Consider the following 23,707-nt stretch of genomic DNA (forward strand, 5'->3'; position numbering starts at 1 on the left):
CTTCACCACCTCCCTGGCAGGAGCAGGACCATCCCCAGCACCCAAAGTACCCCCAGTTCCCACTAAACTCTCTGGGAACATCAGGGTCCTGTGATATGACAGGGAGAGCACTCAGGCTCAAACACACCCAGCGAGGGACAATATTTGGTTTAAATTTTTCCTCAATTCCCTTCCCACTGAATATTTTCTCTTCTCCATTCCAAGAACTTCCTTTATTCTCCCTGTCTCACTCTAGCAACAGTATCTGGGAGAAAACAATGAATTTTTAATAGGAGGGGGCGGTGGGAAGAGGCAGACCCTGAGGCAAGAAGAGAAAACATTGATCTGTTAAATCACCCCAATCAGCAGGAAACCACATTTAAGGGAGAGGGAGCCACGTGAGGACCACACAGCAGGGCCGTGGTCCCCCTTTTCCCTGTACAGTGGATGTTGTACAAGTCCCAGCCAGGGTGAATCCTGCTCAGAGGAGCTCTCCCAGCCACTCCACACCCCCCTGGCCATGGCTGATGTGGGGCTGGGGGTGCAGGACCCCCAAGCACCCCCTTGCACAGGGCTGTTCCTCTGCAGCACCTTCCCTGGGAGGGTGGGCAGGCCCTGGCTTGGGGTGCCCAGAGCAGCTGTGGCTGCCCCTGCATCCCTGGCAGTGCCCAAGGCCAGGCTGGGCAGGGCTGGGAGCAGCCTGGGACAGTGGGAGGTGTCCCTGCCCATGGCTGGATGGGTTTTAAGGTCCCTCCCAACCCAAACCTTGGGGATTCCATGATCCCAAAGCTGAGCTGTGCCCACCTCCTGCTCCCCACTCTGCTCTGCAGGGCCAGGGCTCATCCCCACGGAGCTGAGGATGCCCAGCTCCCCTCCCTCGGTGCCTGGCCCTGGCTCCCCACCCCAGCCTGAGCCTAAATATAGTCCCTGGTTCTCTTTTCTTGTAGACACAACCGGTGCTCTGAGTCAAAGTCCTTTCCCATGAACTCACTGTTGCTTAATAAAGCACAAACCCTCGGAGACCTTGATGCTGAGATCTGTCATTTTAATTCCCAGTAACACTTGTTCCTCTCCACTCCAGTATGTGGCCGCTGCTATTTTGGTTGGCACATCGGGAGCTGAACAAGGAGGCCTGGCGCTCCAGATCTGAGCTGGGCAGAGCTGGGACAGCTTTGAAAACCAAACCCTCCTGATGGATGGGGCTGCAAGCTGCAGCCAAGCTCGTGGTGGCATGAAAAATTCAGGGGGAGGAAGGCAGGGAAGCAAGGGAAGAGCTGGGCTGAGGCAGAGGAAGGAGGAGGGCACGCTCAGAGAGATGGATCCTGCCTCTGCCCCCTGGCTGCCCCAGCCTTTGGGTGCCCACGTGGATGCCAAGGCACCACAGCAGCCTGGGGATCACAGCCCAGACCCTCTGTGCTTTGTTTTTGACCCATCCCTGGTAAAGCTGTTTCTGTTTGCCCAAATTCTCCATCCCAATCTCTGCTGTTTGGTTGTTCTGGGGTGAATTTGGTGCTGTCCTCAGCTTGCCCATTGTACATGGAAAAGAGGGAATGGCAGCTCCTGCCTGGGCCTGGGGAGGGCTCTGCTCTCCCACCACCAGAGCCATTTCCCCACTTTGCCCCCCATCCTGCCCAGCCTCAGCCCCCACCTCTGGCACCCCACAGACCTGGGGCACCGTGGGGTTCCAGCTCCAGCCCCAAACACCACAGCTCAAATGGGATCCGAAGGAGAATCCAGCACATTCCATTGCCAATGGCTGGGCAAGGCTCTGGCCACTGCAGCCACTGCTGCATCCCTGCTCCCACAAGCCCTGAGCTTCCTTGTGGAAGCAGCTGCTTTGTCCTTCAAGGCAAACCCTATAAAAACTTCACAAACAGAAAAGTCAGCCGAGGGTGCCCAAAGCCCACTCTGTTTCCTTCCACAGCCACTGTGGCTCTCAGCAGCTTTTCCAAGCGTTCTCATGGGATTTATTGCTTTTCATCTCCTCTCACTGATCACTTCTGCCCTCACCTGTTTGTTCTGGGGCTTTTCCAGGACTCCCAGAGAGGCCCTTTGGGCTCAGGCAGCACCTCCCACCCTCCCTGCAGCCCCATGGACTGGAGACACCTTGCAGGATGCTCCCTGATCCTCCCTCTGCCTGCTCACACAATCCCACCATGGCCAGCAGGAGTTTGGCTGCCTGAGGGTCTGTGCCACCCTCCAAAGCCAGGCTCCACACCACAACCCCTACAGCCAGGGAAACTGAGGCACGGCACACACACAGAAGGGTTTTGGAGCCTTGTGGCAAATCAGTGCCACTGGGGACAAGCCCAGGGATGGCCTCACTTGGCTCCCACTTCCCCTCCCTGCAGCTGTGCCTTTGGGGACGTGGGGGGATGTTGCTGGTGACAGGAGTCCCCCCGGGCTGCCCACACGCACCGGCGGCACGGGAATCGCCGCTGCCCCCGCACAGCGCGCCCGGCCACGTGCTGCACATTCCCAGCGTTATTCCCAGGGCTTCCAACACCCCTCTCCCTCTTCCACATCCCCATCCCGGGGATGGGAACGCGGCAGCGACGCGGCTCCGAGCTGCCGGAGCAGCCCAACTCCTCCTGCCTTATGGCAGCTCTGGCTCCTCACGGAGAGAAGAGGAGCCACCTGCTCCCTGGTGGGATGCTGGGAGGGGGAAACAGGAGAGATATGACAGCCAGGAGTTGGGAAAAATCCATCCCAAACACATGGATTGGAAACCTTTAAAGGCTGAGTGCAGCCGGCGCCGAGTCCATCTGTGCTGCTGGGCTGTGAGTCCAGTGTTTAATTCGGGCCCAGGAGGGAAGAGCAGGGATTAGGTTTGGGCCTTGGAGCCAGGCATGAGTTCTCTGGTGAGGCAGGATTAGCACAGCTAATAAAAGCAGACATTCCTTAGCTCTAAACACTACAAAATAGGAAAAAAGCCCCTGGCCCTGCTATCTTCAGCCACGGATCAGCAAAAGTGCATCCCCCAGAAAGGCTGAGCCTGGCAGGAAAGGCTGAGCCTAGGATGTGTCCCAGCTCTGCCCAGCACAGCCACATCCCACCCTCAGCATAAATGCCCTGGACAGGTGAAACACAACCCAGCCCCTGTTCCTCCTGCTCCCTCCTCCAACAGGGCAGGATAAAAGCAAAATCGACTGATTTTTAAGCCAACTCTTTCCTGAAGCTGCTTTGCCTGCTGCTCCCTGCTCTCGGGGTGCTCCTCCAGCTATTTTGCAGGATGGGCACTGGAGAGCAGCTTCCCCCAAAATCAGCCCACAACCCAAGAGCTTTGGGAAAGGCTGCAGACATCCAAGTGGGGTTTTTGCAATGTGAAAACCGCAAGAAATCTTGGGTGGACCAAAAATCACCTCTCCAAGCTGCTCTGGCCATAACCCATCCAGCTCCACCTGTCCTCCAGCAGCCAGAGGCAGCAGCTCTGTTGCCTCCGCTCTGTGAGTGCCACAGAACCACTGGTGATAAAAACATCAGTGCAAAATTAAACCAGATCAGCCCCAGGCTGCCCAGCTGACAGCTCCCCCACTCATCTTCAATTATTCTCCCATTTAAAGGATGTGCACCACGTTGTCTGCCATGCCCCAGGGTGCTGGGATTTTATCCCATCTCCTTCCTCCAAGGGGTGATGGAGCTTTGGGGTGCAGAGCAACCCCAAGGGCCCCGTGCTTCCCAAAGGGTTATGGCAGGGTTCACCACCTGCATTTGGGATTTTAACACATACAAGACCACATCACTGCTGGGCAACTCTGCTCTTGGAAGGCTTTTTGGTTTTAATGCCTCATGTTTTGACTGAGAGGGTTGCAGGAACTTTCCCTGCCTGGATGAGGCTTTTCCCATGGTGACACCCCTGCTTTGGGGCTGCTGCTGGGATTTGGGGTCTCCCTCCTGCAGGCTGCACATCCCCAGGCAGGGTGAGAGTGCATGAGAGACCATCCACAAAACCAAGCAGCAGCCAGGAGCTCTGCTAGGCCCGGGCTGATGTTCCCCAGGCCACCAAACATCCCCAGTCCTGGTCACTTCCCTCTCCAGCTGCCCTGGCTCCAGTGCTCCTCACTCCCAGGGCTGGCTTTGTGCTCTGGGTGCTGCCAGGCTGCAGAGCCCGGCACGGCTCCACTCTCCATCTATTTCACAGGCACTCTGCCTTCTCCTGCCTTCCTGGTTGCTCTTTTCTCCTTCCCAAAAACCTCATCTCAGGGTAGGAACAGAAAAAGCAGCTGCTCCTCTGCAACCGCCGCGGGAATTGGAGCACCTTTTGTCAGGTTTTAGCTCAAATCCACTTTGCAAGTGGATTAAGGAACTGGCACAAAAGTACTCTGGATGGAGAGTGGGAAGAGGCAAAGGCTGCTATTCCAGCACGGCAATAGGAGCCAGGAATGCTGCGCTTGCTGCCTGCTCCATTTCCCCGAGAAACACAACCCGGTAACATCCGCGGCTAAACCAACCCTCGGAATTTTCGACAGGAGAATCCGCCTAAAATCCGGGATGCTCGGGGGAAGAGGCAGGAAGGGCCCTGGGGTGGCGAGGAGTGAGGACCCGCAGCGCCCGGGGGGAAACACGAGCGAGAGGAGACGGGAAAAGCTTTCCCGACGCCCGGCGATGCTCGGAGCCGCTCGGCTGTGCCGGCAAAGGGGCTGCGAGCGGCGGCCCCAGCCCAAACCGGGGGGGGCACTGCGGGTACCGGACCCCCGGGAGCGCCGGGGGATGGAGCGGAGCAGGGGCGGGCAGGACCCGGCGCCGAGGCGACACCGCCGCCACCCCCGGTGCGACCCTGCCCGGGGCCACCAGCGCCGCCCGCCGTGCCGAGCCCCCTCCCCGGGCACGGCCGGGGGCTGCGGAGGGGCCTGGCGGCCGCGGGCGGTGGGCACAGCCGGGCAGCCCCCCCGAGCCGCCGGCGGGGAGCCGAAGGAGGGAGGGATGGAGGGAGGGATGGAGGGAGGCTGCGTGTCCCCAGGGGCGGCGGGGGCTCGGCGGCCGCCCCCCGGCGCCACGTGTGCGCCTCGGCACGACCCTCCCCGGCCCCGGGACCCCGCACTCACCGCTCGGCTGCCGCTGCGTGCGCGGAGCCGCCCCCCGCGCCCCCCGCCCGGCCGGGGGAGGGACGGGGCCGGGGGCGATGCGCGGCCCCGGGCGGAGAACGGGCACAGCCCCGGAGGAACGCAGGGAAGGGCACGGGGGTCTCCTCCCCGCGCAGCCGTGAGCAAAGGGGAGGGGTTCCCCCGGGCAGCCTGGGGTGCCCAAGCCTCGGAGTGCCCTTGTTGAGGTCCCCGACCCCATGCCAGCACCATGGGGACCACCCTGCCTGGGATACACAACCTCATGCCAGCACCGTGGGGTACCCCCGACCACCCTGCCTGGGGTACACAACCCCATGCCAGCACCGTGGGGACCACCCTGCCTGGGGTACAGAACCTCATGCCAGCACTGTGGGGTGCCCCTGACCACCCTGCCTGGGGTACACAACCCCATGCCAGCACCGTGGGGTACCCCGACCACCGTGCCTCGGCTCCCCCAGCCCCACTCCGCACACCTCGGTACCCCCACACTGCCCTGCCTGGGCTTCCTCCATGCCAGCACCCACAGGTACCCACCTGCCACCCTGCCTTTGGTCCCTCAGCCCCACAGCAGCACCCCCAGACACCCTCTCACCCCATCCCCATGACACCCTGTTTGCATGCCCCTGCTTGCCCCAGGACAGGGTCTGGGGGCCACCTCACCCTGAGCTCCCTCTGCACTGGAGGTGGTTGTGGGTGAACCAGCCATTTCCCCTCCATCCCTTGGGAAGTTGGGGCAATCAGGGCACAAACAGAGCCGTGACCCCAGGAATGAATGCAGCCCCCAGCCCAAGCAGGGCTCCTGCCTTTGTGCCCCCACACTGGGCACCACTGTCCCCTGCAGCAGTGCCAGGGAGATGCCAGGCTCACGGAACAATGACCTGGAGCCCCCCAGCAGCATCCCCATCCCCCATGGGGACAGCACTCACCATTGCTATTCCTCCTTGGAGTTCTCCTCTTGCTCCTGCTGAAGCCTCCTGAGCTGTGGTGGTTTTCTTAATTGGGCTTTGAGGATGGCAGAGGCCAATTCCCTCCTTGGCTCTGACTTGCAGGGTGGAATTGTTGCTCCTCTCCACTCATCAGTGGTCCAGGCTGGCCTTAGCCTTGCTGGTCCCTGGCCTCAGTGGGCAGCTGATGCAGTGTCCTGTGCCCTTGATGTGCTGTGTGCCAGCTGACCAAGCACCACCTGAGCCATTGGGTGACATTTGCTGCGTCTGACAGCGCTTTTCAAGCAGGGTTTGGCAGCATCTTCTTCACTTTACAGCTGAGGAAGCTGAGGGCAGAGCTCAGGGGGAAGGAACGGGGCTCAGCACTGAACGCCAGGCGGGTCCAACGCCGTGCTTTCACCTGGACTGGCGCCGTTTGTGCAGGATTTTGTCAGGAGAAATGCCAACAGCTCTCCCAGCCTTGTCGGTTCCACTCCCAATTCCCATCCCTTGCTGCAGCCCAGCGCTTCTGCTGATGGAGGTTCCTGGTGCCTCCTGCTGCTCGCTTGCTCCGGGATGTGGATTTATAATTTCATTGCAGGCACACGCAGCTCGGGCTTTCCCATTTGAGCTTCATCCCCAGCCTCAGCCCTGGATCTGTGGTTAAAACCAGGAGATTTATGTGGCTGGGAAGGAATTTCGTTGCTGTTTTAAACAATATCAACTTATCTCCTTAGGAAAAGATGAAAAATCCAAGCATGAAAATCGCGGCCGGTTTAGTTGGGGATGGATTTTTAAGAGGCCGGCGTGGGGGGAGGGTGTGCCGGAGCAATCCACGTCTCATTTCCATTCCCCAGGATGGAAAGGTGATTCTGGCTAATTTGAACACAGTTATTAAGCTGCTGTATCAAAAGCACAAAGTCAATTAAGCAGCGTCCCCCCCACCCTGGCCCCGCAGGCTGCGCTGTTTTAATCAAGGATGGGGGGAATTGCTGCTGCTTCCACACAGCTCCCCATCCCGGTGCTGGGAGCTGATTTTGCTGGTGGAAGATGCTCTCCTGCCTGCTGGCCAGGGTTAGAGGGGATTTTGCAGACTGCTGACAAATGCACTGGGGGATCTGGGAGAGCCCCAGGCTGGAGCAGGCTGCTTTGTCCTTGTCCCCTCCCCAAGCACCTCACCAGAAAATCAAGTTATTTCTGTCTTACCATGCCCGACCTGCCATTATTTTATTTTGGGGGAAACCAAGGTACAAACTTGGGTAAGGGAACAGGCAGGTTGTGGTTCCAGCCTGGGCTGTGGGTTTTGGCTCTGCCCTGCTCCCCCTCTGGGCTCTCTCTCCCACCCATTAACTCCAATGCCCCTCTGGCATCATTTTGGGCTTTGAGGAAGGAGCAGGACAAAGCTGTGGAGGAAAAGCACCAGGCTGAGCTGACCAGTTCTGCTTCCCCAAGCCAGAGTCCGTCACTGGACATTGGAGAATCCCATGGGGCCCTTGGTCTCGTGCTCCAATTAATTCAAATTGGCTTCAATATGAGCATAAATCCAAAGGGATCTTAGGCCAGGAGCCAGGGACAGGTTGGGAGGAGGTCCCTGCCAGGGGCTGTGGCATTTGGGGTGCTGAGATTGGACCCAGGCCCCTCCTTAGGGAGCTTTACCCCCACATGTCACCTTGGTCCCAAGAGCCTGGCCCTAAACAAAAGTAGCATCCCCAGAAGTGAGGATGGGAGCCCATAAACCAGCAAAACCCTCCAAAATCTTGCTGAGCATCAGGATTGGGATGAATGGGGCACCTGGGTGCCAGCTGGGAACACAAATATCACAGAATCATATCATCATCATGGTGGGAAGAGACCTTCAAGACCACCCAGTCCAACTGTGCCCCACTTTGGGGGGACACACAGAAGTGGCAGGACCCTGAGGCTGCCCATGCTCCAGGGAGGGTCCCTGCCTTTGGAGGTGCTGTTCCAAGTGAGCCAGCTCTTGGGAGTGTCTTGACAAGTTTTGCTGCTTTCTGGGGCATTTTCACACAGACTCAGCAAAATGATTTAGGGAAAAAAAAAAGTGTGAGAGAAATAAAAAAATCACAGCTGCTCTGGCACACGCTCAAAATCTCAAAGAGTTTTTGACTGAAACGTGCCAAGGGGAAAAATTAATTCCAACAAAGTGAGAAGTAAAGTCCCTTTTGCCCCCAATTCGCCCTCTGTGGTGAAGTGAGGGATCTTTCCCTGCTGATCCAGAGCCTCTCCCTGCCTGCAGGGTCCCTGCCAGCCCCTCCTGCCGCGGGCCACGCTGGTCCCCTGCCAGCCTGAATGCAGCATTCCAGCGCTGCCAGCTCCAGTGACAGCCCGAGAGGTTTTTGTCCCCATTCAGGATGCAGCAGTGGGAGCCACGTGATGAGAGCAGGCTCCTGCTGCCCATTAATTCTGCCTAATGGGAACCTCGATGGACTCCTCGAAGGAGCCAGCTGGATGCTCCCACTCCACGTTGTCCTACAGAATTTGGGTTTTGGGGAGCCCACTTTGGTGCTGGGCTGATGCCACGAGGGTGCCAGGGAGCTAATCCTGGCTTGGCAGCCCCGAGCCCCCAGCCCCAAATGCCCCTGAGCACAGGGACTGGGGACAGCACCATCCCCAGGACTCACCCCCAGGGCTGAGCTGGGTTTTTTTCTGTGCTGGCCAGAGCTTTGCAGTGCCCCAAACATCACTGGAGGGTGACATTGCACAGCTGGAGGGCACTGTGCCCCAGGGACACTGCCCTGTGCTGTCCCCTCCATCCTGGAGGACTCAAGCATGGAAGCTGGGGGCACAGCCCCACTGTGGGGTTTGGAGGACACAGGGAAGAGGGGCTGCCACACCACAAGTGACATCTGTGACCTGCTGTGCACGGAGCTGGGGTGGTTCCCCTGCAAACCCTCTTGTTCCCCCTCCAAAGCCCATTTCCTCCAGCCCTCTCTGCCCTGACCCCAAAGTCTCCACATCTGCACTTTAGATCGGTTCATTCTGAGTAGGAACCCCTGAGGGGGGACAGTCCCACTCGTGTTCCCTGCCAGAGCCCTGGGCGGGTGGCCCTGCTCTGCACACACAGCCTGAGCCCGTGACTAAGCCCAGTTACTGTTAATAAATATTTGGTAATAACAATGGAAGTTTCTTTGGCCAGGAACCTGCTGTTCTGAGCTGTGCCAGGCAGAAGCACCATCAGGTGGAGGGTTTTCATCCAAGCAGGTGGGAAAGGAACCTTTCCCCTCTCTCACTGCCTGGACTTCAAGTGGCAGCAGTGCTGGGGTCCTCACCTGCCCTTCCTCCCACTGCAGCCCCTAAGTGAGGCCTCATCTCTGGGTCCAGGCGTCCCTCTGGCACTAAAGTCACCCCAAGGTGACAAACTCCACCAAAGGAGGATTTCCTCCCTTTTTTAAGGGCCGGATTTGCAGAACCATCCAACCCCAGCTGGCTTCAGCAGGAGCTTTGCAGGCACAGCAGCCCTCAAACCCAGCCTAACATTTCCCCGCTCAGAGGAGGATAAAGCAAATTATCTCTGGTTTCCCAGCACAGGCTGCATTTCCCCTGCTGCACAAATTAGGCCATCCCAGGTCCCATTTCCAAGGCCATCCCTTTGCTGGGGATCAGGGGGACTTGCACAGCACCCAGACCCCTCCTCTGTCCGTGGTCATGGAGCTGGGCACTGCCAGACATGGAGCTTGTGTCACCCTCCAGGGCTGCCTGGCCCTGCAGAGCCCACGGCCGAGGGTTGAGTGCCCAAAAAAGAAAGATACTGAGCCATTAGTGAGTGTCCAAAGGAGGGCAAGGGAGATGAGGAAGGGCTTGAGGGGAAGCCATGTGAGGAGCGGCTGAGGGCCCTTGGCTCGTTCAGCTGGAGCACAGGAGACTGAGGGGAGGCTCCTGGGGGCTGCAGCTCCTGCCCAGGGCAGGCAGAGGGGCAGGGGCTGAGCTCTGCTCTGGGAGAGGGCCAGGAGCGCACCAAGGGCTGGAGCTGTGGCAGGGCTTGGCATGGAGCTCAGGGCAAGGCTCTTGCCCCCGAGGGTGCTGGCACTGCCCAGGCTGCCCAGGGAATGGTCCCGGCCCCAAGGCTGCCAGAGCTCCAGGAGCGTTTGGACAGCGCTGCCAGGGCTGCTCAGGGTGGGGCTGTTGGGGTGGCTGTGCAGGGACAGGGGCTGCCCTGAGCATCCCTGAGGGTCCCTTCCAGCTCATTCTGTGATTGTCCTGCCCATCCACACCAGGATGCCCCACAATCGTGCCAAGCATACCCCAACTCTGATAAAAATAAGATAGCAATAAGTGGACAATAAGGGAAAAGTGTTGGGGATAAAATCTGAGGTGATCATCTGTAGAGTGCACCCCACAGCCCAGCCAGCTGATCCCCAAAACCCCTGAGCTCAGGCAGCCTGGGGCAGCTGCATTTGGAGCCTGAAATGTTCTGCTCCCCACTGCTTTTGGGTCGAGAAGGGGTCCCAACATGAGACTTTCCCACCCCAGGGACTCCCCCAACCCCGTCACTGCACTGTCCCCAGGCTGTTCTCAGCTCGGCAGGGGGCCCTTGGGGACACAGGTGGCTCTGCCATCCTGCCTGGCTGGACAGGGCTGGGCAGCAGCAGCAAACCCTGGTGTGGAGCCAGGGATCACATGGGGGAGGAGAAACCGGGGCTGGCAGCTGCTCCTCTGTCAGTGGATCCTGGAACCTGCAGCACCTTCCTGGATTAGCAGGGCAAACAGAAACCACGGGGCTGCCAGGATGGGAGCTGGCCCCACTGGTCAAGGGAATAAATCATCAGCTGTGGGGAATAAATTCCAGGATATCCTGAGCTGGAAGGGACCCCCAGGGATGCTCAGGGCAGCCCCTGTCCCTGCACAGCCACCCCAACAGCCCCACCCTGAGCAGCCCTGGCAGCGCTGTCCAAACGCTCCTGGAGCTCTGGCAGCCTTGGGGCCGGGACCATTCCCTGGGCAGCCTGGGCAGTGCCAGCACCCTCGGGGGCAAGAGCCTTGCCCTGAGCTCCATGCCAAGCCCTGCCACAGCTCCAGCCCTTGGTGGGCTCCTGGCCCTGGCCCAGAGCAGAGCTCAGCCCCTGCCCCTCTGCCTGCCCTGGGCAGGAGCTGCAGCCCCCAGGAGCCTCCCCTCAGTCTCCTCCAGCCGCACAGATGAGAATCAGTTTTTTTGCCAGGTAATTCCTGTCTCAGGTCCCAGATCGCCTCCTGCTGCAGCCCCCAGGAGCCTCCCCTCAGTCTCCTCCAGCCGCACAGATGAGAATCAGTTTTTTTGCCAGGTAATTTGCCAGGTAAATCAGGTCCCAGATCGCCTCCCCATCCCTGAACAAGCTCAAGGATGGATCCATGTGCTGCCGTTCCCGGTGGGATCCCAGCGCTCTCCCACCTGGGGGAGCTGGGGGCGGCCGCTCCGCCGCCTCCCCGCGAGGAAATTGCTCCTGATGGAATCCAGCCCACGATCCCTCCGGCGCAGCGTGCGCAAGGAACGCGCTGCCACCCCCGTCTGCCTCGCCCTCCCTCCTGCCTTTATCTGCGAGCGGCATCGAATCCCTCCAGCAGCTCCCAGCTCCTTTTCAAATACCATTAGAGCGATTAGAATTCCAGGCACTGCGGTGCCGCGGACGGCAAACACGGCATTTGCACCTTCCAGATGGAAATGTCCCCGTGTCCCCGCGTCCCTGTGTCACCGCGACCCGCAGACAGAGCACGTTCTAATCCCCTCCATTCATCAGTTGGTCTCATCAGCTCCCAGCTCTGGGAGCTGCTCAGGGATGGGGCCATTGTGGAATAGTCAAAGCCCCTTGTCCCCAGGGAATCTGAGCAGCATTGCACCTGAAACCCCCGAATCTGTGCCTGTCTCTGGCCAGGTTCTCACCTAGGGGTGGCTCAGGAATGGCTCGCTGGACTCAGGGCAGGAGGGATCTCACTGCGGCCACCAGCCAGGGACATCCCCCTCAGCCTCTCCTGGTGGTTCTCTCCCAGCTGGCAGCGTGTCTGACCCACCAGTCACTCCTCAGGGTGTTGTCTTGGGAAAAAAAGCTGCCGCTTGTTGTGCATGGCTCAGTGCAATCCCAGTCACCACCAGGATTGTTCCCTTGTTGGGAAGGAAGGGACCCACAGCACCAAACTGGAGAAGAGCACCCGCACCGCAGTGTGGGCACAGTGACCTCCCAGCAGGAGCTGCCCAGCCCCTTACCTGTGCCCAGGTGTAGCTGGCAGTGACAGTGGTGACAACACACTGTCTCTTGGCCTGCTGGAGGCTCTCAAGGTTTTCTCTTCCTCTGCTGTGCTCTCTCTTTTGAGGGATGCGCCCTTCCCAGTTCCTTTCCTGCTTCAGGGCCATGCTGAGCCAAGGAGGTGCCAATCCCCAAAATTCTGCTTCTTCCCTGTCCTCACATGGACCATGTCCAGAATATGAACTCAAACAGCAAAGGAAGAAACTCCCCTGTCCCCATCTTTTCCTGCCCTCCTCAGTCCAGCACAGGGTCCTGTTTTTTTTTTCTTTTCTGCCTATTCTTGCTCCACGTCCTTGGAGTGGGATGGGAGCTGTTAGGTTGAAAGACAAATTATGCTGGGATGCAGTGATGGCAGAGCTGATTCATCAGCTGGGGGGGGTCTACAAGGTCTAATTTGGGAGGGAGGATCACTGATGAATCCTTCAGTAACCAGGAAGACTTGGGAAACTTTTCCTGGCTGAACACATTATTAATTTCCCTGCCCATCCAAGAGCTTGGACGGGGAGGCTGGCATGGGTAGGGAAATGTTTTAAACAGGAAATGTGTTCGCAGGAAACAGCTTCAAATTTGCTGGATCATCATTAATTGCTGGACTCAGTGATCTCACAGATCTTTTCAGTGGTTCCATGGTTCCAAAGCCTCCAGGGACTTTGGTCAACACCAGGATGAATATGATGGTTTCTCCCCTAGGGAATCCAGCTGTTGCCAGATATTGAGAGTCTCTTCTGAAGCTCCACAGTGCTGGAGGTGTTTTGCCTGCCAGAAGAACCCTCATTCCTTGTGCCCTCTGTGGGGACTAGGAGCAGGTCCTGGAATGCTCTGGCTGCCCTGATGCTGAACGGGATTGAATGTGGCTGGATGTGGCTCTGGAGCATGAAGGAATTTCTGCAGTTGGGTGCTGTGGGAATTGGCTCAGGCTGGCAGCTGCCAGGCCTGCAATTCCAGCCCCTCTGGCAGCCTCAGGGGCTGCAGGAGACACTCAGGGCTGGGCTCTGGGCACTCCTGGCTGTTCCCACATCCCCATCTGGGGCTCTGGGGTTGGGGGACTGTCATGGAATGGGGCTGGCAGGAGGATTTCGGGGAGCTGTCAGTGCTGGAGGTGAGAACAGGCCTGGCACCCAGCCAGCATTATTAGTGTCTCACTTCAACAGGCAACAAATCCGCCCACGTCCTCCATGGAAGAAAAAACTGTTTGGAAACAAGAAACTGTACCTGGCACAGGGATCCAGAGATGCTCTCCTGGTGCATCTCCCTGCACCCCATGGCCTTGGCAGGATGGGCAGCAGCGCCCAAGCATCATCCTGTCCCTGCTTATCATTCCAGCAGCAGCTCCTTGGAAATGTGAGAGGGGTGGAGGTCACTGCCCTGCCTCACCCTGTGAATTATTAATCCAGCAGGAGACAGCCTGGACTGGGAAACCTTCCCCACCAGCCATCCCCCAGCAGGCAGGAACACTGGGAACACAATTTCCAGGCCGTGCTGGGGGAACTGGCCAGGATTGAGGCACCTGGGCCAAGCGTGGTCCAGTCTGTCTGTCCTGTCCCTGCTCCACCCCTGAGCCATGTGGAATTCAGTGTTGCCCTTGGACTGCTCCAGTTTCTCTGCTCTGCCCTGGGGTAACTCCTGACCCAGACCTTGGGGTCCTCCTGGGAAAGGCCTGAGCACAGGGTTGGGGTGCTGCAGAGCAGAGGGTGCTCCCAGCGGCCCCGAGCCCAGCTCCCAGCACGGGGTCCTGGTGTGGGGCAGGTACCAGGGGCATTCAGCAAGGAGAGACAGACTCAGCTCCCTTGATGCCTCAGGTTTGAGCTTTTCTATTTTCACATTCTGTGCTGCTTTAGTGTGTGGGTCTGGGCTTCACATCAGGGGATGGTGAGCTCTCTGCACAGAGCAGGGAGACAAAACAATTCCTGCTCTAGCTGGGGACCAAGGACAGATGATCCAAATCTCAGGCCCCAGAGCACAAACAACCTGGGCTGAAGAGAGAAAAACAAACAGGAGGGGACGCTGCATGGGCTGAGGCTGTAATTGGACAATGAACTCCAATATGTAAATGGACCAGAACTTATAAAAGTGAGAGACCCTGTGACTGGTTGTCATTTTGTGACCATTTTGGTTCATCTTGGCCGTAGCCCTGGCTGGGCTCTTGTGCTGCCCAAGGTGGATCAATTGAGGCTTCCTAATAAATCCCTACTTTACTCTTTAGCTCTGTCTAGCCTGTTCTAGCTCAGCCTTCACAAGGCATCACCCTCAGGCCAAAGCTCTCCCCTCCCAGCAGCCCAACCCTTGCAGCAGCCCCTGCCAGCCCCCAGCCTCACCTGCACTACCCAAGCATCCCCCCGAGTACCCCACCCCAGCATCCCACAGAGGAGGGAGGAGGAAGGGCAGCTCGAGGCTCCAGGCTGGCATAGCTTGTGCCACCTCACCTCTGCTGACAGCTCCGGCCACCCCGGCGACCCCAACGTGTCTGTTGTCCTCCTGTCACTCCATGTTTGTGTCCCTGCTCCCTGTGGGCTGTTCCAGCCTCCTCTGTGGGGAACAGCCAAGGCTGCAGGCAAAGGGAAGCTGCTGCTGACTTTTGTGCTTTCCCAAGCCATCGGCTCTGGTGGTGTCTTCTAAACAGATTAAACTTGGATCCCAGCCCCAAGATCAGCTCATGGAGCTGCTGGGAAGCAGAAAAGGGGTTTTGGGGAGTTTTTCTGAGTCTGGGAAGCAGGTGGGAATTTTGTATGCTGGGGGTGGGGAGGCACAGGTTGTCCAGAGCAGCTGTGTCTACCCCTGGACTCTGGAAGTGTCCAAGGCCAGGCTGGACACCGGGCTTGGAGCACCCTGGGGTAGCAGAAGGTGTCCTTGGCCATGGTATGGGTGGAATGGGATGATCTCTAATGTCCTTTCCAACCCAAACCATGCCATGGTTAGTGAGAATCCAATCCTTGGCTCTGAAGGGTGCAGAGATGCTGGTGCTGGAGCTGTGCTATCAGGGGCACCCTGGGTGTTGAAGGTGTTTGTGGGGAGCAGCACCTCTGCTCAGATCACAGGAGCCTGGGGGACACATCCACATTGGCCACGGGCTGGTGACATTGAGCTGAGCTGTCCCTGCTCCCCCTCATGGGGCCTGGGCCACCTCCAGGCTCTGCTCCACCTGGTGTCCCCTCATGAACATCCCCTCACTCAGCCTGGTCCCTTCCCAAAACCTCCCCAAGGCTTCACCCACTGAAGCCCCTGGAAGCCCCCAAGTGTCTCTCACTGAGAGGATGAGAGGTGGGTGCTGAGGTGCATCCAACACCAAGGCAGCACCTCAGTGCCCCCCACATCTGACAAAAACTGTTTAACTTCGTTAAACTTCAGGAGTAACAACACCGTCACACCACCGCTGTCATTAATCCTTGCTAATTGTTTCTATAATTAAAAGCCCCATTGTGTCTTGTCTCTCCAACATGATTTATCAGATAGGGAGCACTCTTGCATGAATGATGCACGGCTGGTGGGAGGACATCTGCTCTGGGCTGCCTGCATGGAGGGGAATGCATGGGGGCTGCTCTCTCCCCCAGCCCTCGTGTGCACCTCAGCCTCTTCAAGCCCAGGATGAAATCCCCAGCCCCGAGACACCCCTTGGCTTCCCGGACACCCGGGAAAGGTTCACCCCCCCCAGAGGAGGTTGGGCACTGAACAGGGAATGGTCCTGGCCCCATGGGCACGGCCCAGAGTGGAATCTCTCATTTTTCCACAGTTCTGGGGAGATTTTCCAAGTCTCAGGAGGAGCAGGGTCGGCCAAAACAGGGTAGAGATGCCACAGTGACTCTGAACCTCCAACATTCCCACAAGAGCTCCTGCTCAGCCCCAGCAATTCTGTTCTCTTGAGGCAGCACCTGGACATTTATTTACAAAGTTCTGGTGACCAAAAAGATCCCTCAGGTCATTCAGCTGCCACAGGGCTTTGTTGTAGCCTCTCCTGGGAGATGAAGTGTCCTCAGGGGCAGCTCCAATCTCTGCTCAGGGATGGACACAGGAGGCCAGGAAGGGCTGGAGCTGTGGCAGGGCTTGGCATGGAGCTCAGGGCAAGGCTCTTGCCCCCGAGGGTGCTGGCACTGCCCAGGCTGCCCAGGGAATGGTCCCGGCCCCAAGGCTGCCAGAGCTCCAGGAGCTCTCAGGGCTGCTCAGGGTGGGGCTGTTGGGGTGGCTGTGCAGGGACAGGGGCTGGGCTGATGATCCCTGAGGGTCCCTTCCCATGTAGGAGCTTCCACGACTGATCAACATCAGGAATGGGATTGTTTCAATCCTTTGTGCAAAGCTCCTGGCCTTTGGTCCCCCAGTGAGATACAGCCAAGGACAGAACTCACTCCTGAGTGAAAGCAGCAAAAGAGGAGCCCCCTCCTTCCCTGGGGGCGTGGGAGGGCTGGGGTGGTGTCAGCAGATCACACTCTGCCTCTGCTGGGAGCTGCATTAAAAACCTGAAGCCAGGTGGGAGGAGTTGCTCTTTGCTGCTGATGAACGAGATGGTCCTTGGATTCCTTTCCTCTCTTGGAGACCCTGGAGCCTGGGAGGGGCCTGGCTGGAAAGTGCAGCAGAAGATTCAAACCAGGACGGTTCCATGGCTGGTGTGGGCACAAAGCTTCCTTAGCTGGGGGCTGCTCCTGATAAGGCATTTTTGGTGATGGAGCTGGAAGTCACAGAATCTGAAAGGTTGGAAAACTCCTTTGACATCATCGAGTCCAACCACTGCCATGCCCACCCATGTCACTAAATGCCACATCTCTGGTCAATTGTCAGCAGTCCCTGAGGTCCCAGCAGTGCCCACTGAGCTCTGCAGGGATGGGGCAGGTGCTGGGAGCTCCTGGAAGCAGCAATGGCATCAAGGGGGTGATGCTGAGCTAGCCAGGGTCCCTTGGGGACAGAGCAGTGACCTGCAGCCTCTCCCCTTCCCTGGCTCTCCCCTTCCCAGGGCTGGGATCTGGGGACACAGCAGGAGCACGAGTCACCTGCTGTGGGTAGAAAAGCATCCACAGCTTCCACAGGAAGATCCCTGGGGAGAAGGAAGTGTCACAGCAAGGAGGGGACAGGTGACAATCTACACTCCCACCCTTTTTGGTGTCCCGAACCAGCCACAGGTGCCTCTTCCCCTGCAGGCAGATCCAGAGCCAAGAAACTCAGTGCAATCATGGAATGCTTTGGGTGGGAGGGGACTTTTAAGATCATCTTGTTCCACTCCTGTCATGGCAGGGACTCCTCCCACTGTCCCAGGCTGCTCCCAGCCCTGCCCAGCCTGGCCTTGGGCACTGCCAGGGATCCAGGGGCAGCCACAGCTGCTCTGGGCACCCCAAGCCAGGGCCTGCCCACCCTGCCAGGGAACAATTCCTGCCCAATATCCCATCTAAACTTTCTCTCTTTCAGTTTAAAACCATTCCCCTGTCACTACATACTCTCATAAATAACCTTTCTTCAGACTGGCCCATCCTTGACCCCTGGGGGCTCCTCTGCACCCCCCACCTGAAGCCCCTTGAGGGCACAGATACCAGGAGGTCACACATTGGCACCAGCAGCTCGACTCACTGGCACTGACCTCATCCCTCCTTCCCTCTGTGGGGTGGGGATGGGAACCATCCATAGCTCCCAGGCTCTCCTGTCACCTCCCATTTTTCTAAGCTAATATCTTGCAGCATCTTTAAATGAAATATGAACAAAACCAGCGAGTTTTGGGGAGCGCAGGGCTGAGGATAATCAGACCTGAAAATGACTCTGCTTTGTGAGTCACACCTAATGTATGTGCATGTTAATGCTGCCCTTCCCAGCTGTGCTTCCAAGAGCTTTCCCTGGGCTTGAGCTGGAAAGGCACTGGGAGAGAGGCACAGCTCAGCTCCCAGCTCTGCTCAACAGGATTGTTTGCAGGGGGGTCTGGCCTGCTGGATACCACTTTTCCTTCATTTTTCCATCCATTTTCCCTCATTTTTCCCACAGTGTGACACATAATGAATCTCCAGGCCTCAGCTGGACGCCAGCCCAGCCGTGGCATCTGCTGTAGCACCAGTTCCTCCCTGCCACCCAACTGTGACCAACAGCTCGGAGATGCCAACAAGGGCAGCAACACAAATATGGGCTCAGAGCCTGTGGAAAACGTCAACATTCACAGCATCCAAAAATATCTGGGCTGGGAAGTGTGCACCTCTGAGGGGGTGGTTCCATGTCCGGAGATGCTGGGGATGGCCAGAGTGCTCTGTCACTGCTGTCACCATCTGCTCCCAGTTGCTGGAGCCCTCCTCAGGGGTAAAACGCTGCTTAACTGGTCCAAGGCATCTTTGGGCTCCCAGATGCAGATAATCCACAGGGAGCAGGGTCAGCCCTGATGCAACTCCCTCCCTGGCATGTGCAAAACCCCAAAGGGCAACTCCAGAGATGGGGCAGGTCCCTCCCTGTGCATCCCTGAGCAAAGCAGAGCCAGCACCTGCCCTGTCCCTGCCCACCCCCGTGCTGTGTCCCCAGAAAGGCCCAACATCATCCCCCAGGCACCAGGGCTGGGCACCTCACCCTGAATCCATGTAACTTTGGGAGATGAGCAGATGTGGGGACAGATGTTTGTCCCCTGCAGCTGTAAAACCATCTGGGTTTGGGGCAGCTGGAGCTCCCCACGGGCTGGGGCTGGTACTGGGCTCCCTGGGGACACATCACAGCATTGCCTCATTCCTGCTGCTGTCACAGGGGAAGATAAAGCCAGGATTATCACTGGGAGCTGTCACCAGCTGCAGGCAGGAGCCTCACACAGGTGACAGCACCGGGAGGGGTTGGATCACCACGAGAGGCTGAGCAGGACACACAGAGAGACTCCAAATAACCCAGTCCCGCGAGGATGGAGTTCCCCCAAAGCTTTTGAGGAATGGCAGAAGCACCTGCCTGCTCCTCCTGCTGGTGGCTCTACTGGTTTTACTGGGACCACACCAGGCACAGAGATTCCCACGCTCCTGCTTTGCTTTCCACACTGTGGGAGCAGTTGGGAACAGAAGGTGGGGCTGGAAGAGAGAGGGGTTGGGTTCAGGGGGTGCTCAGGGCCTGCCCCTCACTGCTGGAAGGGGGCATTTGAGTTATTCCTCTAGGAATAACTTTATTTGATAAATAAAGTTAAACAAAATAAAATTAAGAATTTTATTAATATTTGAATTATTCCTCCAGGAATAACTCCTGGAGGGGCAGGAGACTGAACAGCAAAGAGAAACCCAGTGACAAGTGTTGTGGTTTCACATTTTCCCAAAACAGGAGAAAATTTTGTAACTAAAATCGTGACCCATAAAGATGATTTTGCTGGAAATGAACACTTTGAATGTCTGTTGCTAGGAAAGAAATTCCTGCTGTAACATCAGATCTTGCAGTTAATATTTAACCTCACTATTTCCATCATGCCAGGGCTCCAGCTGAGCATGTCCCCCTCCCACAGCAGTCACCTGAAAGGACAGACTGGAGCAGTTTGCGCTCTGCTCCTCATAGGAAAGAGCAAAATGCTCTTTCCAGCCCTGGGGCAGGGTTGGAATGGGGCTCCTGCCCCTCTCCATTACCGGCCTTGACAGCAGCAGCGATTGCTGCTCCCCCTGGCTGAGCACAGCCTGCCTAATCCCTCGCTCCAGCCTAATTAGGCTCTGGCCAGGGCACAGAGCCAGCAGCCCGAGGAGGAGAAGATGCTAACGAGCCCCAGCCCTGGGGACCCCCTGCCACCCCCTGTCCCAGCCCTGGGACCCCCAGCCCTCCCTGCTGCCCATGCCAGGCCCAGGGTAACCCGCCCCCGGCTTCTAATTGGATTTGTTCATGCTAATTATGATCGTTTTCGCCTCAATTAAGCCATTTGTTTCCCACACAGCTCCCCCAGCACAGGTCTGAGCCCTTTGCAGGCTGTTTGGGCCGCGTGTCCTCGCTGCTCCCGACTGTCAGGGTCACCTTTGCTCATCCCTCCGGCTCCCTCAAGGTCCCCACTCATCTCCTCATCCCCCAAACGTGGCATTAACCCCTCAATTTCTCTCTCCCTCCTTCCCATCCTGCCACAGTGTCGGAACCCAGGACACCCCTCTGGGTGACCTGGATGGCTTGGGCCCCTGGCAGCGGGCTGACAAGCCCTGGCAGAAGGCAAAAAACACTTGGGGATTCAATCTTAGCCCCTGGGAGAAATTACAGACCTCGTATGAAGAGTCACAGGTCACAGAAGTTTAAGTAGCACAGTAGTAATAAGCACGGGGTGAAGGGAAAATTTTGGAACTATGTACAGGGGGGTTTGGGGGTCCAAGATGGAGGGATTTGGGCCTGCCCTGTCCTTCTTCTTTCTTCTCCCTGGGATCGATGTTCAGGATAATGTTGGCACTCACAGATTGGTTTACAGTAGAAAGTCACTGGCTAACATAGGTGATAGGTATTGGAAAATAACTGTAAACATAGTATACGTTTTTAGTATAAAAGATAGCACCAGCTCGGGAGGTGCGTAGTGTGCCTCGAACCGACCTGCCAGACAGGCCTGTGGCGGGCTGGAGAAAAAACATCTTAGATAAGCAACAATAAACGACCTTGAGAACCACAAATGAAGAACTCCAACTCTTTCTTTGACCATCAGGCTGGCTTGGGGTCATCCCGACCATAGCGAACCCGGGACCACAGCACCTGCCTGGCTCTTTGGTGGCCCTTGCCAAGGACATGGGGCCAGCCTTGGTGTCACCCCCAGAGCCACCAAACAGGCCCTGGGGGTCAGCAGGGTGCAGAGCTCAGCTCAGGGACCCACAGCCTGCAGGGTTCCCACCATCCCAACCCCTCTGGGCTGCAGGAGGGCCAGGGGAATGTGTTCAAAAGACGACTGCCTAATCCACGGCTCAGGCCTAGCTAGGCTCTGGCCAGGGCACAGAGCCAGCAGCCCAAGGAGGAGAAAATATTAACGAGCCCCAGCCCCAAGGGACGCCCCTGCCACCCCCCGTCCCCACCCCAGGGTTTAGTTGAGGTGTTTAGGGCATGGGTTGGACTTGATGACCGTGAAGGTTTCTTCCAACCTGGTCATTCTGTGGAACAGGGCCTGGAAAAGCGCGGCCTGGCAGCGACTGAACATTTCCAGAGGGTGCAGAGGTGCAGTGTGGAACCCCCCCATGGATCCCCTGATAGGGAGACCCCTAAAACGTTCTGTGCCAGGATTGAGAGATGAATGGGATTTTTTGGGGTTTTTTTTGTGTTCAGGTTGCTGCTTATTTTTCTTTTATCAGCAGTTCTGCACACTGTCTACACACCAGACTTAGCGTACACTGTATTTGTGGGGTGCCCTCATGGTAGAAAGGAATGATGAATTTGAGTCCATGTTTTTAGAAGGTTAATTTATTATGATATGATACTATATTATATTAAAGAATACTAAACTATACTAAAGAATACAGAAAGGATACTTACAGAATGCTAAAAAGATAATAAAAAACTCGTAACTCTCTTTAGAGTCCTGACAGAGCTTGGCACTGGCTGGCTATTGAATCAAAATAACTCACAGCAGAAATTAATGAAACAAGCACCTGTTGGATAAACAATCTCCAAACACATTCCAAAACAACAAAACACAGAAGAAACAAATGAGATCTGTTTTCCTTTTATTTTTTTTTTGAGGCTTCTTAGCTTCCCAGGAGAAAAATCCTAAACAAAGGGATTTTTCAGAAAACATGAATATAACAATGTACAAAGAGAAGGCACCAAAAAGTCACAAGACACGCAGATTCATGGTCTTTTAAAACTATTTTAAATATTGTAAATAAAATTTAAATAAAAATAAATTTAAATATTTAAAATGCATTCTTAGATTGTATTTTATTTCTACCTTTCTAAAATTATTTGTCTGTCCACACAGCATCTGCATTGCTGTTCTTTCTAACCAATCACTGTGCTCCCAACACAGCAGAAAATGGAGCAGATGAAGAAAAAGAAGCTCAGACAATGCCCCAAATCCTCCATCTTGTTCCTATCTACCCCCATACTAAAAACCCAAAACTCTAAGTTTTTCAGCCTGTGATAAAATGTATTGTTATCTATTTCACACACTCATAGATTCCAATTCATCCCAAAGTCTTGGAAGCTTTCTCCATGGATGAAGATTAAAAGCAGAGTTCTCCTGGGGGTCAGGACTTCCCAGGACAGGAAGAGAAACATTCCCTGTGCCCTGGGTTCCAACAGCGGAGGGAGGGAATTGCTCCTCAGCAGGAGCTGAGGGAAAGGGTGAGGGGGAAACACAAAATCTGGGCTTGGATGATATTCAGGGCTGTGCCCAGGGGCAGCAGAGAACCAGCTGGGCACATCCCACAGCCTTTCCCTGTGTTACAGATACATATTATAACATTGGCTTTTCACAAATATTAAAATGGCTTTTATATATGTAATGTTAAAGTAACTTTGTTATAAAGATATAGTTCTTATTTCTGTTGTTAATTAAGGTTAGTGAAATAGCCGATGTCAGTGTGCTTGTGTTAAAATGCCTGCTTGGGTAGGATAACATCCAATGAACACAGGATGAGGAGACCTGTACAGATCTGCCAACCATCAGCACTCACTGTCTGAAGACAACAGGACCAAGGCCCAAACTGGGGCTGATAAGAATGGACTAAAACCACAACTAAGGAATGCACTCACACTTAAATGGTGGACCCAAGAAGAAGATACACTAAAGAGTTCTTGGAACATGTAAACTCATTTAGGGAAAGTTTACTATGCATAAGGGTCTATGAATATGCAACAGGCTGATGGAAAAGGCATTTAAGGGGTATCCCCAAAGGTAACAGTGTGCTCTTGGCTAAGTGCCAAGATGCACCCCATCATCATTTATTGTCTTTGTCTCCTATTATCCTTTATTGAAATTTTAAAATTTTCACAGGAGAGTGAAGGGGTTTTTCACACCTGGAAATGAAAAGACCAAGGAGGGCTCAGTGCATCTCCATCCAACCAGAATTCAAGAATCTGCTCCACCAGGCTGCTCCTGGCACCCTCCAACACCAAACCAAGGGGGCTGCACCACCTGTGCTCCATCTCCTCACACTGCAGGGGAAAACAGGCAAAAATCACCACAGGCCAGGAAGGAAGAACAGAAATGGGAGAAGGAGGGAAGGGATGCTCAGAGGGACTTCATGGATTGGGCAGGACAGACTCTCCATCCCTACCCTGCTTCACCCAGACTTGGCGAGGGGCCAAAAGTCCCCAAAGCATTGCACAGATCCCATCCCATGGCACAGCCCCAGTAAATGTCCCCAAACAACCTTTCAGCCCCAAACCTGCATTTCTGGGATGTACCAGTCCCATCCTTCTGGAAAGGGTCACGGCTCACGTGCACCCAGCATTTTGAGCAGCTCAGTGGTGACACCCCTGAGGCCACCAACAGCCAGTGCCACCCTCGGGTGACAGGGCACCTCTCCAGACTGAGCCTTCACCCACCGAAGGGCCATCATCCCACTCCTCCTCCTCACAGACAGGCACTACCTGCTGGGGCTGGACTCAGGGGTGACCTTGCGATCAAACAGCTCTGCAGCTG

At 56.3% G+C, this 23,707-nt stretch overlaps 1 protein-coding gene across 3 annotated transcripts in view; it reads right to left on the reverse strand.

Annotated features, from left to right (window-relative positions):
- LINGO3 (leucine rich repeat and Ig domain containing 3) overlaps positions 1 to 6,483 on the reverse strand; it is a 28,240-nt gene extending 21,757 nt beyond the window's left edge. For 2 of the 3 annotated variants that reach the window (XM_039696824.1, XM_039696822.1), the window contains exon 1: positions 5,969 to 6,483. The gene's annotated coding sequence lies outside the window, so the exon portion shown is untranslated. Of the gene's footprint in view, positions 1 to 5,024; positions 5,045 to 5,968 lie in introns of those variants that run through there. The other variant, XM_039696823.1, reaches the window with a different exon arrangement.
- Between the last annotated feature and the right edge of the window lie 17,224 nt (positions 6,484 to 23,707).

The sequence above is a fragment of the Passer montanus genome, unplaced genomic scaffold (genome assembly GCF_014805655.1).
Source record: "Passer montanus isolate IOZ18808 unplaced genomic scaffold, ASM1480565v1 scaffold114, whole genome shotgun sequence".
NCBI classification, from domain to species: domain Eukaryota; kingdom Metazoa; phylum Chordata; class Aves; order Passeriformes; family Passeridae; genus Passer; species Passer montanus.